Source organism: Salvia hispanica, chromosome 5 (assembly GCF_029641045.1).
Source record: "Salvia hispanica isolate PSC_SH4W2 chromosome 5, Shi_PSC_v1, whole genome shotgun sequence".
Lineage (NCBI taxonomy): Eukaryota > Viridiplantae > Streptophyta > Magnoliopsida > Lamiales > Lamiaceae > Salvia > Salvia hispanica.
Genome location: NC_142696.1, coordinates 9,605,647 through 9,621,489, shown reverse-complemented (window position 1 = coordinate 9,621,489; position 15,843 = coordinate 9,605,647). Strand labels below are relative to the sequence as shown.

At 51.7% G+C, this 15,843-nt stretch overlaps 8 non-coding genes and 22 pseudogenes across 8 annotated transcripts; all 30 read right to left on the bottom strand.

Annotated features, from left to right (window-relative positions):
* Window positions 1-260: 260 nt before the first annotated feature.
* Window positions 261-379, bottom strand: LOC148924578 (5S ribosomal RNA). The gene has a single exon (XR_016132049.1). It is a non-coding gene; the product is annotated as a 5S ribosomal RNA (ribosomal RNA).
* Window positions 380-774: 395 nt separating this feature from the next.
* Window positions 775-893, bottom strand: LOC148924577 (5S ribosomal RNA; annotated as a pseudogene).
* Window positions 894-1,287: 394 nt separating this feature from the next.
* On the bottom strand, window positions 1,288-1,406 carry LOC148924576 (5S ribosomal RNA; annotated as a pseudogene).
* A 394-nt stretch (window positions 1,407-1,800) lies between these two features.
* Window positions 1,801-1,919, bottom strand: LOC148924575 (5S ribosomal RNA; annotated as a pseudogene).
* Window positions 1,920-2,312: 393 nt separating this feature from the next.
* On the bottom strand, window positions 2,313-2,418 carry LOC148924574 (5S ribosomal RNA; annotated as a pseudogene).
* Window positions 2,419-2,812: 394 nt separating this feature from the next.
* On the bottom strand, window positions 2,813-2,931 carry LOC148924573 (5S ribosomal RNA). The gene has a single exon (XR_016132048.1). It is a non-coding gene; the product is annotated as a 5S ribosomal RNA (ribosomal RNA).
* Window positions 2,932-3,326: 395 nt separating this feature from the next.
* On the bottom strand, window positions 3,327-3,445 carry LOC148924572 (5S ribosomal RNA; annotated as a pseudogene).
* Window positions 3,446-3,839: 394 nt separating this feature from the next.
* Window positions 3,840-3,958, bottom strand: LOC148924571 (5S ribosomal RNA; annotated as a pseudogene).
* A 393-nt stretch (window positions 3,959-4,351) lies between these two features.
* On the bottom strand, window positions 4,352-4,457 carry LOC148924570 (5S ribosomal RNA; annotated as a pseudogene).
* Window positions 4,458-4,851: 394 nt separating this feature from the next.
* Window positions 4,852-4,970, bottom strand: LOC148924569 (5S ribosomal RNA). Its single transcript, XR_016132046.1, has one exon. It is a non-coding gene; the product is annotated as a 5S ribosomal RNA (ribosomal RNA).
* A 395-nt stretch (window positions 4,971-5,365) lies between these two features.
* On the bottom strand, window positions 5,366-5,484 carry LOC148924568 (5S ribosomal RNA; annotated as a pseudogene).
* A 394-nt stretch (window positions 5,485-5,878) lies between these two features.
* LOC148924567 (5S ribosomal RNA) lies at window positions 5,879-5,997 on the bottom strand (annotated as a pseudogene).
* Window positions 5,998-6,391: 394 nt separating this feature from the next.
* On the bottom strand, window positions 6,392-6,510 carry LOC148924566 (5S ribosomal RNA; annotated as a pseudogene).
* Window positions 6,511-6,904: 394 nt separating this feature from the next.
* LOC148924565 (5S ribosomal RNA) lies at window positions 6,905-7,023 on the bottom strand (annotated as a pseudogene).
* Window positions 7,024-7,416: 393 nt separating this feature from the next.
* Window positions 7,417-7,522, bottom strand: LOC148924564 (5S ribosomal RNA; annotated as a pseudogene).
* Window positions 7,523-7,916: 394 nt separating this feature from the next.
* Window positions 7,917-8,035, bottom strand: LOC148924563 (5S ribosomal RNA; annotated as a pseudogene).
* Window positions 8,036-8,428: 393 nt separating this feature from the next.
* On the bottom strand, window positions 8,429-8,534 carry LOC148924562 (5S ribosomal RNA; annotated as a pseudogene).
* A 394-nt stretch (window positions 8,535-8,928) lies between these two features.
* On the bottom strand, window positions 8,929-9,047 carry LOC148924561 (5S ribosomal RNA). Its single transcript, XR_016131682.1, has one exon. It is a non-coding gene; the product is annotated as a 5S ribosomal RNA (ribosomal RNA).
* A 394-nt stretch (window positions 9,048-9,441) lies between these two features.
* LOC148924560 (5S ribosomal RNA) lies at window positions 9,442-9,560 on the bottom strand (annotated as a pseudogene).
* A 393-nt stretch (window positions 9,561-9,953) lies between these two features.
* On the bottom strand, window positions 9,954-10,059 carry LOC148924559 (5S ribosomal RNA; annotated as a pseudogene).
* A 394-nt stretch (window positions 10,060-10,453) lies between these two features.
* Window positions 10,454-10,572, bottom strand: LOC148924558 (5S ribosomal RNA; annotated as a pseudogene).
* A 393-nt stretch (window positions 10,573-10,965) lies between these two features.
* Window positions 10,966-11,071, bottom strand: LOC148924557 (5S ribosomal RNA; annotated as a pseudogene).
* A 394-nt stretch (window positions 11,072-11,465) lies between these two features.
* LOC148924556 (5S ribosomal RNA) lies at window positions 11,466-11,584 on the bottom strand. Its single transcript, XR_016131681.1, has one exon. It is a non-coding gene; the product is annotated as a 5S ribosomal RNA (ribosomal RNA).
* Window positions 11,585-11,978: 394 nt separating this feature from the next.
* LOC148924555 (5S ribosomal RNA) lies at window positions 11,979-12,097 on the bottom strand (annotated as a pseudogene).
* Window positions 12,098-12,490: 393 nt separating this feature from the next.
* On the bottom strand, window positions 12,491-12,596 carry LOC148924554 (5S ribosomal RNA; annotated as a pseudogene).
* A 394-nt stretch (window positions 12,597-12,990) lies between these two features.
* Window positions 12,991-13,109, bottom strand: LOC148924553 (5S ribosomal RNA; annotated as a pseudogene).
* A 393-nt stretch (window positions 13,110-13,502) lies between these two features.
* LOC148924552 (5S ribosomal RNA) lies at window positions 13,503-13,608 on the bottom strand (annotated as a pseudogene).
* A 394-nt stretch (window positions 13,609-14,002) lies between these two features.
* Window positions 14,003-14,121, bottom strand: LOC148924551 (5S ribosomal RNA). Its single transcript, XR_016131680.1, has one exon. It is a non-coding gene; the product is annotated as a 5S ribosomal RNA (ribosomal RNA).
* Window positions 14,122-14,514: 393 nt separating this feature from the next.
* LOC148924550 (5S ribosomal RNA) lies at window positions 14,515-14,633 on the bottom strand. The gene has a single exon (XR_016131439.1). It is a non-coding gene; the product is annotated as a 5S ribosomal RNA (ribosomal RNA).
* An 893-nt stretch (window positions 14,634-15,526) lies between these two features.
* On the bottom strand, window positions 15,527-15,645 carry LOC148924549 (5S ribosomal RNA). The gene has a single exon (XR_016131725.1). It is a non-coding gene; the product is annotated as a 5S ribosomal RNA (ribosomal RNA).
* Between the last annotated feature and the right edge of the window lie 198 nt (window positions 15,646-15,843).

Genomic DNA, 15,843 nt, shown 5'->3' with positions numbered 1-15,843 from the left:
CGCCGAGTCCCACGTGCTGAGCTACGGGTATAGCCCGTGGCTACTTCGGGAAGCAAAAAGAGGCTGTTTCGAGCCATTTCGAACACTTTTAGTTCGCAGCTACTGTTTTTCGGCACGTTTAAGATTGTGGGACCCGCTCGTCACCGGCTCGTGGAGATTGTCGTACTTTTTGTCCTCGTACTCGACAACAGCTAATCGAGTGTCGGACCACATCAAGACCAACTGAACGGAAAAAAAAAATGAACGCACTCTCAAAAAAAGGGGTGCAACACAAGGACTTCCCAGGGGGTCACCCATCCTAGTACTACTCTCGCCCAAGCACGCTTAACTTCGGAGCTCTGATGGGATCCGGTGCATTAGTGCTGGTATGATCGCACCCATCAATAGCCCCGCACTTTATTCTTTCATAGCGTACGCTCCCGTGCCCAGGTTCTGATCACCCACCCTCCAGACGGGTATAACTTTTGATCGGGAAGGAGTTACGGGACCCACAGCATATCACCGCGAAGCTCTCGCCGAGTCCCACGTGCTGAGCTACGGGTATAGCCCGTGGCTACTCCGGGAAGCAAAAAGAGGCCGTTTCGAGCAATTTCGGACACTTTTAGTTCGCAGCTACTGCTTTTCGGCACGTTTAAGATTGTGGGACCCGCTCGTCACCGGCTCGTGGAAATTGTCGTACTTTTTGTCCTCGTACTCGACAACAGCTAATCGAGTGTCGGACCACATCAGGACCAACTGAACGAAAAAAAAAAATGAACGCACTCGCAAAAAAAAGGGGTGCAACACAAGGACTTCCCAGGGGGTCACCCATCCTAGTACTACTCTCGCCGGAGCACGCTTAACTTCGGAGTTTTGATGGGATACGGTGCATTAGTGCTGGTATGATCGCACCCATCAATAGCCTCGCACTTTATTCTTTCATAGCGTACGCTCCCGTGCGCAGGTTCTGATCCCCCACCCTTCACACAGGCATAACTTTTGATCCGGAAGGAGTTACAGGACCCACAGCATATCACCGCGAAGCTCTCGCCGAGCCCCACGTTCTGAGCTATGTGTACATCCCGTGGCTACTCCGGGAAGCAAAAAGAGGCCATTTCGAGCCATTTCGGACACTTTTAGTTCGCAGCTACTGTTTTTCAGCAGGTTTAAGATTGTGGGACTCGCTCGTCACCGGCTCGTGGAGTTTGTCGTACTTTTTGTCCTCGTACTCGACAACAGCTAATCGAGTGTCGGACCACATCAAGACCAACTGAACGGAAAAAAAAAATGAACACACTCGCAAAAAAAGGGGTGCAACAAAAGGACTTCCCAGGGGGTCACCCATACTAGTACTACTCTCGCCCAAGCACGCTTAACTTCGGAGTTCTGATGGGATCCGGTGCATTATGGCTGGTATGATCGCACACATCAATTGCCTCGCACTTTATTCTTTCATAGCATATGCTCCCGTGCGCAGGTTCTGATCCCCCACCCTTCACATAGGCATAACTTTTGATCCGGAAGGAGTTACGGGACCCACAGCATATCACCGTGAAGCTCTCGCCGAGCCCCACGTTCTGAGCTACGGGTACAGCCCGTGGCTACTCTGAGAAGCAAAAAGAGGCCGTTTCGAGCCATTTCGAACACTTTTAGTTCGCAGCTACTGTTTTTCGGCACGTTTAAGATTGTGGGACCCGCTCGTCACCGGCTCGTGGAGATTGTCGTACTTTTTGTCCTCGTACTCGACAACAGCTAATCGAGTGTCGGACCACATCAAGACCAACTGAACGGAAAAAAAAAATGAACACACTCGCAAAAAAAGGGGTGCAACAAAAGGACTTCCCAGGGGGTCACCCATACTAGTACTACTCTCGCCCAAGCACGCTTAACTTCGGAGTTCTGATGGGATCCGGTGCATTATGGCTGGTATGATCGCACACATCAATTGCCTCGCACTTTATTCTTTCATAGCATATGCTCCCGTGCGCAGGTTCTGATCCCCCACCCTTCACATAGGCATAACTTTTGATCCGGAAGGAGTTACGGGACCCACAGCATATCACCGTGAAGCTCTCGCCGAGCCCCACGTTCTGAGCTACGGGTACAGCCCGTGGCTACTCTGAGAAGCAAAAAGAGGCCGTTTCGAGCCATTTCGAACACTTTTAGTTCGCAGCTACTGTTTTTCGGCACGTTTAAGATTGTGGGACCCGCTCGTCACCGGCTCGTGGAGATTGTTGTACTTTTTGTCCTCGTACTCGACAACCACTAATCGAGTGTCGGACCACATCAAGACCAACTGAACGGAAAAAAAAATGAACGCACTCGCAAAAAAAGGGGTGCAACAAGGGGTCACCCATCCTAGTACTACTCTCGCCCAAGCACGCTTAACTTCGGAGCTCTGATGGGATCCGGTGCATTAGTGCTGGTACGATCGCACCCATCAATAGCCCCGCACTTTATTCTTTCATAGCGTACGCTCCCGTGCGCAGGTTCTGATCACCCACCCTCCAGACGGGTATAACTTTTGATCAGGAAGGAGTTACGGGACCCACAGCATATCACCGCGAAGCTCTCGCCGAGTCCCACGTGCTGAGCTACGGGTATAGCCCGTGGCTACTTCGGGAAGCAAAAAGAGGCTGTTTCGAGCCATTTCGAACACTTTTAGTTCGCAGCTACTGTTTTTCGGCACGTTTAAGATTGTGGGACCCGCTCGTCACCGGCTCGTGGAGATTGTCGTACTTTTTGTCCTCGTACTCGACAACAGCTAATCGAGTGTCGGACCACATCAAGACCAACTGAACGGAAAAAAAAAATGAACGCACTCTCAAAAAAAGGGGTGCAACACAAGGACTTCCCAGGGGGTCACCCATCCTAGTACTACTCTCGCCCAAGCACGCTTAACTTCGGAGCTCTGATGGGATCCGGTGCATTAGTGCTGGTATGATCGCACCCATCAATAGCCCCGCACTTTATTCTTTCATAGCGTACGCTCCCGTGCCCAGGTTCTGATCACCCACCCTCCAGACGGGTATAACTTTTGATCGGGAAGGAGTTACGGGACCCACAGCATATCACCGCGAAGCTCTCGCCGAGTCCCACGTGCTGAGCTACGGGTATAGCCCGTGGCTACTCCGGGAAGCAAAAAGAGGCCGTTTCGAGCAATTTCGGACACTTTTAGTTCGCAGCTACTGCTTTTCGGCACGTTTAAGATTGTGGGACCCGCTCGTCACCGGCTCGTGGAAATTGTCGTACTTTTTGTCCTCGTACTCGACAACAGCTAATCGAGTGTCGGACCACATCAGGACCAACTGAACGAAAAAAAAAAATGAACGCACTCGCAAAAAAAAGGGGTGCAACACAAGGACTTCCCAGGGGGTCACCCATCCTAGTACTACTCTCGCCGGAGCACGCTTAACTTCGGAGTTTTGATGGGATACGGTGCATTAGTGCTGGTATGATCGCACCCATCAATAGCCTCGCACTTTATTCTTTCATAGCGTACGCTCCCGTGCGCAGGTTCTGATCCCCCACCCTTCACACAGGCATAACTTTTGATCCGGAAGGAGTTACAGGACCCACAGCATATCACCGCGAAGCTCTCGCCGAGCCCCACGTTCTGAGCTATGTGTACATCCCGTGGCTACTCCGGGAAGCAAAAAGAGGCCATTTCGAGCCATTTCGGACACTTTTAGTTCGCAGCTACTGTTTTTCAGCAGGTTTAAGATTGTGGGACTCGCTCGTCACCGGCTCGTGGAGTTTGTCGTACTTTTTGTCCTCGTACTCGACAACAGCTAATCGAGTGTCGGACCACATCAAGACCAACTGAACGGAAAAAAAAAATGAACACACTCGCAAAAAAAGGGGTGCAACAAAAGGACTTCCCAGGGGGTCACCCATACTAGTACTACTCTCGCCCAAGCACGCTTAACTTCGGAGTTCTGATGGGATCCGGTGCATTATGGCTGGTATGATCGCACACATCAATTGCCTCGCACTTTATTCTTTCATAGCATATGCTCCCGTGCGCAGGTTCTGATCCCCCACCCTTCACATAGGCATAACTTTTGATCCGGAAGGAGTTACGGGACCCACAGCATATCACCGTGAAGCTCTCGCCGAGCCCCACGTTCTGAGCTACGGGTACAGCCCGTGGCTACTCTGAGAAGCAAAAAGAGGCCGTTTCGAGCCATTTCGAACACTTTTAGTTCGCAGCTACTGTTTTTCGGCACGTTTAAGATTGTGGGACCCGCTCGTCACCGGCTCGTGGAGATTGTTGTACTTTTTGTCCTCGTACTCGACAACCACTAATCGAGTGTCGGACCACATCAAGACCAACTGAACGGAAAAAAAAATGAACGCACTCGCAAAAAAAGGGGTGCAACAAGGGGTCACCCATCCTAGTACTACTCTCGCCCAAGCACGCTTAACTTCGGAGCTCTGATGGGATCCGGTGCATTAGTGCTGGTACGATCGCACCCATCAATAGCCCCGCACTTTATTCTTTCATAGCGTACGCTCCCGTGCGCAGGTTCTGATCACCCACCCTCCAGACGGGTATAACTTTTGATCAGGAAGGAGTTACGGGACCCACAGCATATCACCGCGAAGCTCTCGCCGAGTCCCACGTGCTGAGCTACGGGTATAGCCCGTGGCTACTTCGGGAAGCAAAAAGAGGCTGTTTCGAGCCATTTCGAACACTTTTAGTTCGCAGCTACTGTTTTTCGGCACGTTTAAGATTGTGGGACCCGCTCGTCACCGGCTCGTGGAGATTGTCGTACTTTTTGTCCTCGTACTCGACAACAGCTAATCGAGTGTCGGACCACATCAAGACCAACTGAACGGAAAAAAAAAATGAACGCACTCTCAAAAAAAGGGGTGCAACACAAGGACTTCCCAGGGGGTCACCCATCCTAGTACTACTCTCGCCCAAGCACGCTTAACTTCGGAGCTCTGATGGGATCCGGTGCATTAGTGCTGGTATGATCGCACCCATCAATAGCCCCGCACTTTATTCTTTCATAGCGTACGCTCCCGTGCCCAGGTTCTGATCACCCACCCTCCAGACGGGTATAACTTTTGATCGGGAAGGAGTTACGGGACCCACAGCATATCACCGCGAAGCTCTCGCCGAGTCCCACGTGCTGAGCTACGGGTATAGCCCGTGGCTACTCCGGGAAGCAAAAAGAGGCCGTTTCGAGCAATTTCGGACACTTTTAGTTCGCAGCTACTGCTTTTCGGCACGTTTAAGATTGTGGGACCCGCTCGTCACCGGCTCGTGGAAATTGTCGTACTTTTTGTCCTCGTACTCGACAACAGCTAATCGAGTGTCGGACCACATCAGGACCAACTGAACGAAAAAAAAAAATGAACGCACTCGCAAAAAAAAGGGGTGCAACACAAGGACTTCCCAGGGGGTCACCCATCCTAGTACTACTCTCGCCGGAGCACGCTTAACTTCGGAGTTTTGATGGGATACGGTGCATTAGTGCTGGTATGATCGCACCCATCAATAGCCTCGCACTTTATTCTTTCATAGCGTACGCTCCCGTGCGCAGGTTCTGATCCCCCACCCTTCACACAGGCATAACTTTTGATCCGGAAGGAGTTACAGGACCCACAGCATATCACCGCGAAGCTCTCGCCGAGCCCCACGTTCTGAGCTATGTGTACATCCCGTGGCTACTCCGGGAAGCAAAAAGAGGCCATTTCGAGCCATTTCGGACACTTTTAGTTCGCAGCTACTGTTTTTCAGCAGGTTTAAGATTGTGGGACTCGCTCGTCACCGGCTCGTGGAGTTTGTCGTACTTTTTGTCCTCGTACTCGACAACAGCTAATCGAGTGTCGGACCACATCAAGACCAACTGAACGGAAAAAAAAAATGAACACACTCGCAAAAAAAGGGGTGCAACAAAAGGACTTCCCAGGGGGTCACCCATACTAGTACTACTCTCGCCCAAGCACGCTTAACTTCGGAGTTCTGATGGGATCCGGTGCATTATGGCTGGTATGATCGCACACATCAATTGCCTCGCACTTTATTCTTTCATAGCATATGCTCCCGTGCGCAGGTTCTGATCCCCCACCCTTCACATAGGCATAACTTTTGATCCGGAAGGAGTTACGGGACCCACAGCATATCACCGTGAAGCTCTCGCCGAGCCCCACGTTCTGAGCTACGGGTACAGCCCGTGGCTACTCTGAGAAGCAAAAAGAGGCCGTTTCGAGCCATTTCGAACACTTTTAGTTCGCAGCTACTGTTTTTCGGCACGTTTAAGATTGTGGGACCCGCTCGTCACCGGCTCGTGGAGATTGTCGTACTTTTTGTCCTCGTACTCGACAACAGCTAATCGAGTGTCGGACCACATCAAGACCAACTGAACGGAAAAAAAAAATGAACGCACTCGCAAAAAAAGGGGTGCAACAAAAGGACTTCCCAGGGGGTCACCCATACTAGTACTACTCTCGCCCAAGCACACTTAACTTCAGAGTTCTGATGGGATCCGGTGCATTATGGCTGGTATGATCGCACCCATCAATAGCCCCGCACTTTATTCTTTCATAGCGTACGCTCCCGTGCCCAGGTTCTGATCACCCACCCTCCAGACGGGTATAACTTTTGATCGGGAAGGAGTTACAGGACCCACAGCATATCACCGCGAAGCTCTCGCCGAGTCCCACGTGCTGAGCTACGGGTATAGCCCGTGGCTACTCCGGGAAGCAAAAACAGGCCGTTTCGAGCAATTTCGGACACTTTTAGTTCGCAGCTACTGTTTTTCGGCACGTTTAAGATTGTGGGACCCGCTCGTCACCGGCTCGTGGAGATTGTCGTACTTTTTGTCCTCGTACTCGACAACAGCTAATCGAGTGTCGGACCACATCAAGACCAACTGAACGGAAAAAAAAAATGAACGCACTCGCAAAAAAAGGGGTGCAACAAAAGGACTTCCCAGGGGGTCACCCATACTAGTACTACTCTCGCCCAAGCACGCTTAACTTCAGAGTTCTGATGGGATCCGGTGCATTATGGCTGGTATGATCGCACCCATCAATTGCCTCGCACTTTATTCTTTCATAGCATATGCTCCCGTGCGCAGGTTCTGATCCCCCACCCTTCACATAGGCATAACTTTTGATCCGGAAGGAGTTACGGGACCCACAGCATATCACCTTGAAGCTCTCGCCGAGCCCCACGTTCTGAGCTACGGGTACAGCCCGTGGCTACTCTGAGAAGCAAAAAGAGTCCGTTTCGAGCCATTTCGAACACTTTTAGTTCGCAGCTACTGTTTTTCGGCACGTTTAAGATTGTGGGACCCGCTCGTCACCGGCTCGTGGAGATTGTCGTACTTTTTGTCCTCGTACTCGACAACCACTAATCGAGTGTCGGACCACATCAAGACCAACTGAACGGAAAAAAAAATGAACGCACTCGCAAAAAAAGGGGTGCAACACGGGGTCACCCATCCTAGTACTACTCTCGCCCAAGCACGCTTAACTTCGGAGCTCTGATGGGATCCGGTGCATTAGTGCTGGTACGATCGCACCCATCAATAGCCCCGCACTTTATTCTTTCATAGCGTACGCTCCCGTGCGCAGGTTCTGATCACCCACCCTCCAGACGGGTATAACTTTTGATCGGGAAGGAGTTACGGGACCCACAGCATATCACCGCGAAGCTCTCGCCGAGTCCCACGTGCTGAGCTACGGGTATAGCCCGTGGCTACTCCGGGAAGCAAAAAGAGGCCGTTTCGAGCCATTTCGAACACTTTTAGTTCGCAGCTACTGTTTTTCGGCACGTTTAAGATTGTGGGACCCGCTCGTCACCGGCTCGTGGAGATTGTCGTACTTTTTGTCCTCGTACTCGACAACAGCTAATCGAGTGTCGGACCACATCAAGACCAACTGAACGGAAAAAAAAAATGAACGCACTCGCAAAAAAAGGGGTGCAACAAAAGGACTTCCCAGGGGGTCACCCATACTAGTACTACTCTCGCCCAAGCACGCTTAACTTCAGAGTTCTGATGGGATCCGGTGCATTATGGCTGGTATGATCGCACCCATCAATTGCCTCGCACTTTATTCTTTCAAAGCATACGCTGCCGTGCGCAGGTTCTGATCCCCCACCCTTCACATAGGCATAACTTTTGATCCGGAAGGAGTTACGGGACCCACAGCATATCACCGCGAAACTCTCGCCGAGCCCCACGTTCTGAGCTACGGGTACAGCCCGTGGCTACTCTGAGAAGCAAAAAGAGGCCGTTTCGAGCCATTTCGAACACTTTTAGTTCGCAGCTACTGTTTTTCGGCACGTTTAAGATTGTGGGACCCGCTCGTCACCGGCTCGTGGAGATTGTCGTACTTTTTGTCCTCGTACTCGACAACCACTAATCGAGTGTCGGACCACATCAAGACCAACTGAACGGAAAAAAAAATGAACGCACTCGCAAAAAAAGGGGTGCAACAAGGGGTCACCCATCCTAGTACTACTCTCGCCCAAGCACGCTTAACTTCGGAGCTCTGATGGGATCCGGTGCATTAGTGCTGGTATGATCGCACCCATCAATAGGCCCGCACTTTATTCTTTCATAGCGTACGCTCCCGTGCGCAGGTTCTGATCACCCACCCTCTAGACGGGTATAACTTTTGATCGGGAAGGAGTTACGGGACCCACAGCATATCACCGCGAAGCTCTCGCCGAGTCCCACGTGCTGAGCTACGGGTATAGCCCGTGGCTACTCCGGGAAGCAAAAAGAGGCCGTTTCGAGCGATTTCGGACACTTTTAGTTCGCAGCTACTGTTTTTCGGCACGTTTAAGATTGTGGGACCCGCTCGTCACCGGCTCGTGGAGATTGTCGTACTTTTTGTCCTCGTACTCGACAACAGCTAATCGAGTGTCGGACCACATCAAGACCAACTGAACGGAAAAAAAAAATGAACGCACTCGCAAAAAAACGGGTGCAACACAAGGACTTCCCAGGGGGTCACCCATCCTAGTACCACTCTCGCCCAAGCACGCTTAACTTCGGAGTTCTGATGGGATCCGGTGCATTAGTGCTGGTACGATCGCAACCATCAATAGCCCCGCACTTTATTCTTTCATAGCGTACGCTCCCGTGCGCAGGTTCTGATCCCCCACCCTTCACACAGGCATAACTTTTGATCCGGAGGGAGTTACGGGACCCACAGCATTTCACCGCGAAGCTCTCGCCGAGCCCCACGTTCTGAGCTACGTGTACAGCCCGTGGCTACTCCGGGAAGCAAAAAGAGGCCGTTTCGAGCCATTTCGAACACTTTTAGTTCGCAGCTACTGTTTTTCGGCACGTTTAAGATTGTGGGACCCGCTCGTCACCGGCTCGTGGAGATTGTCGTACTTTTTGTCCTCGTACTCGACAACCACTAATCGAGTGTCGGACCACATCAAGACCAACTGAACGGAAAAAAAAAATGAACGCACTCGCAAAAAAAGGGGTGCAACAAAAGGACTTCCCAGGGGGTCACCCATACTAGTACTACTCTCGCCCAAGCACGCTTAACTTCAGAGTTCTGATGGGATCCGGTGCATTATGGCTGGTATGATCGCACCCATCAATTGCCTCGCACTTTATTCTTTCATAGCATATGCTCCCGTGCGCAGGTTCTGATCCCCCACCCTTCACATAGGCATAACTTTTGATCCGGAAGGAGTTACGGGACCCACAGCATATCACCGTGAAGCTCTCGCCGAGCCCCACGTTCTGAGCTACGGGTACAGCCCGTGGCTACTCTGAGAAGCAAAAAGAGTCCGTTTCGAGCCATTTCGAACACTTTTAGTTCGCAGCTACTGTTTTTCGGCACGTTTAAGATTGTGGGACCCGCTCGTCACCGGCTCGTGGAGATTGTCGTACTTTTTGTCCTCGTACTCGACAACCACTAATCGAGTGTCGGACCACATCAAGACCAACTGAACGGAAAAAAAAATGAACGCACTCGCAAAAAAAGGGGTGCAACACGGGGTCACCCATCCTAGTACTACTCTCGCCCAAGCACGCTTAACTTCGGAGCTCTGATGGGATCCGGTGCATTAGTGCTGGTACGATCGCACCCATCAATAGCCCCGCACTTTATTCTTTCATAGCGTACGCTCCCGTGCGCAGGTTCTGATCACCCACCCTCCAGACGGGTATAACTTTTGATCGGGAAGGAGTTACGGGACCCACAGCATATCACCGCGAAGCTCTCGCCGAGTCCCACGTGCTGAGCTACGGGTATAGCCCGTGGCTACTCCGGGAAGCAAAAAGAGGCCGTTTCGAGCCATTTCGAACACTTTTAGTTCGCAGCTACTGTTTTTCGGCACGTTTAAGATTGTGGGACCCGCTCGTCACCGGCTCGTGGAGATTGTCGTACTTTTTGTCCTCGTACTCGACAACAGCTAATCGAGTGTCGGACCACATCAAGACCAACTGAACGGAAAAAAAAAATGAACGCACTCGCAAAAAAAGGGGTGCAACAAAAGGACTTCCCAGGGGGTCACCCATACTAGTACTACTCTCGCCCAAGCACGCTTAACTTCAGAGTTCTGATGGGATCCGGTGCATTATGGCTGGTATGATCGCACCCATCAATTGCCTCGCACTTTATTCTTTCAAAGCATACGCTCCCGTGCGCAGGTTCTGATCCCCCACCCTTCACATAGGCATAACTTTTGATCCGGAAGGAGTTACGGGACCCACAGCATATCACCGCGAAACTCTCGCCGAGCCCCACGTTCTGAGCTACGGGTACAGCCCGTGGCTACTCTGAGAAGCAAAAAGAGGCCGTTTCGAGCCATTTCGAACACTTTTAGTTCGCAGCTACTGTTTTTCGGCACGTTTAAGATTGTGGGACCCGCTCGTCACCGGCTCGTGGAGATTGTCGTACTTTTTGTCCTCGTACTCGACAACCACTAATCGAGTGTCGGACCACATCAAGACCAACTGAACGGAAAAAAAAATGAACGCACTCGCAAAAAAAGGGGTGCAACAAGGGGTCACCCATCCTAGTACTACTCTCGCCCAAGCACGCTTAACTTCGGAGCTCTGATGGGATCCGGTGCATTAGTGCTGGTATGATCGCACCCATCAATAGGCCCGCACTTTATTCTTTCATAGCGTACGCTCCCGTGCGCAGGTTCTGATCACCCACCCTCTAGACGGGTATAACTTTTGATCGGGAAGGAGTTACGGGACCCACAGCATATCACCGCGAAGCTCTCGCCGAGTCCCACGTGCTGAGCTACGGGTATAGCCCGTGGCTACTCCGGGAAGCAAAAAGAGGCCGTTTCGAGCGATTTCGGACACTTTTAGTTCGCAGCTACTGTTTTTCGGCACGTTTAAGATTGTGGGACCCGCTCGTCACCGGCTCGTGGAGATTGTCGTACTTTTTGTCCTCGTACTCGACAACAGCTAATCGAGTGTCGGACCACATCAAGACCAACTGAACGGAAAAAAAAAATGAACGCACTCGCAAAAAAACGGGTGCAACACAAGGACTTCCCAGGGGGTCACCCATCCTAGTACCACTCTCGCCCAAGCACGCTTAACTTCGGAGTTCTGATGGGATCCGGTGCATTAGTGCTGGTACGATCGCAACCATCAATAGCCCCGCACTTTATTCTTTCATAGCGTACGCTCCCGTGCGCAGGTTCTGATCCCCCACCCTTCACACAGGCATAACTTTTGATCCGGAGGGAGTTACGGGACCCACAGCATTTCACCGCGAAGCTCTCGCCGAGCCCCACGTTCTGAGCTACGTGTACAGCCCGTGGCTACTCCGGGAAGCAAAAAGAGGCCGTTTCGAGCCATTTCGAACACTTTTAGTTCGCAGCTACTGTTTTTCGGCACGTTTAAGATTGTGGGACCCGCTCGTCACCGGCTCGTGGAGATTGTCGTACTTTTTGTCCTCGTACTCGACAACCACTAATTGAGTGTCGGACCACATCAAGACCAACTGAACGGAAAAAAAAAATGAACGCACTCGCAAAAAAAGGGGTGCAACAAAAGGACTTCCCAGGGGGTCACCCATACTAGTACTACTCTCGCCCAAGCACGCTTAACTTCAGAGTTCTGATGGGATCCGGTGCATTATGGCTGGTATGATCGCACCCATCAATTGCCTCGCACTTTATTCTTTCATAGCATATGCTCCCGTGCGCAGGTTCTGATCCCCCACCCTTCACATAGGCATAACTTTTGATCCGGAAGGAGTTACGGGACCCACAGCATATCACCGTGAAGCTCTCGCCGAGCCCCACGTTCTGAGCTACGGGTACAGCCCGTGGCTACTCTGAGAAGCAAAAAGAGTCCGTTTCGAGCCATTTCGAACACTTTTAGTTCGCAGCTACTGTTTTTCGGCACGTTTAAGATTGTGGGACCCGCTCGTCACCGGCTCGTGGAGATTGTCGTACTTTTTGTCCTCGTACTCGACAACCACTAATCGAGTGTCGGACCACATCAAGACCAACTGAACGGAAAAAAAAATGAACGCACTCGCAAAAAAAGGGGTGCAACACGGGGTCACCCATCCTAGTACTACTCTCGCCCAAGCACGCTTAACTTCGGAGCTCTGATGGGATCCGGTGCATTAGTGCTGGTACGATCGCACCCATCAATAGCCCCGCACTTTATTCTTTCATAGCGTACGCTCCCGTGCGCAGGTTCTGATCACCCACCCTCCAGACGGGTATAACTTTTGATCGGGAAGGAGTTACGGGACCCACAGCATATCACCGCGAAGCTCTCGCCGAGTCCCACGTGCTGAGCTACGGGTATAGCCCGTGGCTACTCCGGGAAGCAAAAAGAGGCCGTTTCGAGCCATTTCGAACACTTTTAGTTCGCAGCTACTGTTTTTCGGCACGTTTAAGATTGTGGGACCCGCTCGTCACCGGCTCGTGGAGATTGTCGTACTTTTTGTCCTCGTACTCGACAACAGCTAATCGAGTGTCGGACCACATCAAGACCAACTGAACGGAAAAAAAAAATGAACGCACTCGCAAAAAAAGGGGTGCAACAAAAGGACTTCCCAGGGGGTCACCCATACTAGTACTACTCTCGCCCAAGCACGCTTAACTTCAGAGTTCTGATGGGATCCGGTGCATTATGGCTGGTATGATCGCACCCATCAATTGCCTCGCACTTTATTCTTTCAAAGCATACGCTCCCGTGCGCAGGTTCTGATCCCCCACCCTTCACATAGGCATAACTTTTGATCCGGAAGGAGTTACGGGACCCACAGCATATCACCGCGAAACTCTCGCCGAGCCCCACGTTCTGAGCTACGGGTACAGCCCGTGGCTACTCTGAGAAGCAAAAAGAGGCCGTTTCGAGCCATTTCGAACACTTTTAGTTCGCAGCTACTGTTTTTCGGCACGTTTAAGATTGTGGGACCCGCTCGTCACCGGCTCGTGGAGATTGTCGTACTTTTTGTCCTCGTACTCGACAACCACTAATCGAGTGTCGGACCACATCAAGACCAACTGAACGGAAAAAAAAATGAACGCACTCGCAAAAAAAGGGGTGCAACAAGGGGTCACCCATCCTAGTACTACTCTCGCCCAAGCACGCTTAACTTCGGAGCTCTGATGGGATCCGGTGCATTAGTGCTGGTATGATCGCACCCATCAATAGGCCCGCACTTTATTCTTTCATAGCGTACGCTCCCGTGCGCAGGTTCTGATCACCCACCCTCTAGACGGGTATAACTTTTGATCGGGAAGGAGTTACGGGACCCACAGCATATCACCGCGAAGCTCTCGCCGAGTCCCACGTGCTGAGCTACGGGTATAGCCCGTGGCTACTCCGGGAAGCAAAAAGAGGCCGTTTCGAGCGATTTCGGACACTTTTAGTTCGCAGCTACTGTTTTTCGGCACGTTTAAGATTGTGGGACCCGCTCGTCACCGGCTCGTGGAGATTGTCGTACTTTTTGTCCTCGTACTCGACAACAGCTAATCGAGTGTCGGACCACATCAAGACCAACTGAACGGAAAAAAAAAATGAACGCACTCGCAAAAAAACGGGTGCAACACAAGGACTTCCCAGGGGGTCACCCATCCTAGTACCACTCTCGCCCAAGCACGCTTAACTTCGGAGTTCTGATGGGATCCGGTGCATTAGTGCTGGTACGATCGCAACCATCAATAGCCCCGCACTTTATTCTTTCATAGCGTACGCTCCCGTGCGCAGGTTCTGATCCCCCACCCTTCACACAGGCATAACTTTTGATCCGGAGGGAGTTACGGGACCCACAGCATTTCACCGCGAAGCTCTCGCCGAGCCCCACGTTCTGAGCTACGTGTACAGCCCGTGGCTACTCCGGGAAGCAAAAAGAGGCCGTTTCGAGCCATTTCGAACACTTTTAGTTCGCAGCTACTGTTTTTCGGCACGTTTAAGATTGTGGGACCCGCTCGTCACCGGCTCGTGGAGATTGTCGTACTTTTTGTCCTCGTACTCGACAACCACTAATCGAGTGTCGGACCACATCAAGACCAACTGAACGGAAAAAAAAATGAACGCACTCGCAAAAAAAGGGGTGCAACACAAGGACTTCCCAGGGGGTCACCCATCCTAGTACTACTCTCGGCCAAGCACGCTTAACTTCGGAGTTCTGATGGGATCCGGTGCATTAGGGCTGGTATGATCGCACCCATCAATAGCCTCGCACTTTATTCTTTCATAGCGTACGCTCCCGTGCGCAGGTTCTGATCCCCCACCCTCCAGACGGGTATAACTTTTGATCGGGAAGGAGTTACGGGACCCACAGCATATCACCGCGAAGCTCTCGCCGAGCCCCACGTTCTGAGCTACGGGTACAGCCCGTGGCTACTCTGAGAAGCAAAAAGAGGCCGTTTCGAGCCATTTCGAACACTTTTAGTTCGCAGCTACTGTTTTTCGGCACGTTTAAGATTGTGGGACCCGCTCGTCACCAGCTCGTGGAGATTGTCGTACTTTTTGTCCTCGTACTCGACAACCACTAATCGAGTGTCGGACCACATCAAGACCAACTGAACGGAAAAAAAAATGAACGCACTCGCAAAAAAAGGGGTGCAACAGGGGGTCACCCATCCTAGTACTACTCTCGCCCAAGCACGCTTAACTTCGCAGCTCTGATGGAATCCGGTGCATTAGTGTTGGTATGATCGCACCCATCAATTGCCCCGCACTTTATTCTTTCATAGCGTACGCTCCCGTGCGCAGGTTCTGATCACCCACCCTCCAGACGGGTATAACTTTTGATCGGGAAGGAGTTACGGGAACCACAGCATATCACCGCGAAGCTCTCGCCGAGTCCCACGTGCTGAGCTATGGGTAGAGCCCGTGGCTACTCCGGGAAGCAAAAAGAGGCCGTTTCGAGCAATTTCGGACACTTTTAGTTCGCAGCTACTGTTTTTCGGCACGTTTAAGATTGTGGGACCCGCTCGTCACCGGCTCGTGGAGATTGTCGTACTTTTTGTCCTCGTACTCGACAACAGCTAATCGAGTGTCGGACCACATCAAGACCAACTGAACGGAAAAAAAAAATGAACGCACTCGCAAAAAAAGGGGTGCAACACAAGGACTTCCCAGGGGGTCACCCATCCTAGTACCACTCTCGCCCAAGCACGCTTAACTTCGGAGTTCTGATGGGATCCTGTGCATTAGGGCTGGTATGATCGCACCCATAAATAGCCTCGCACTTTATTATTTCATAGCATACGCTCCCGTGCGCAGGTTCTGATCCCCCACCCTCCAGACGGGTATAACTTTTGATCGGTAAGGAGTTACGGGACCCACAGCATATCACCGCGAAGCTCTCGCCGAGCCCCACGTTCTGAGCTACGGGTACAGCCCGTGGCTACTCTGAGAAACAAAAAGAGGC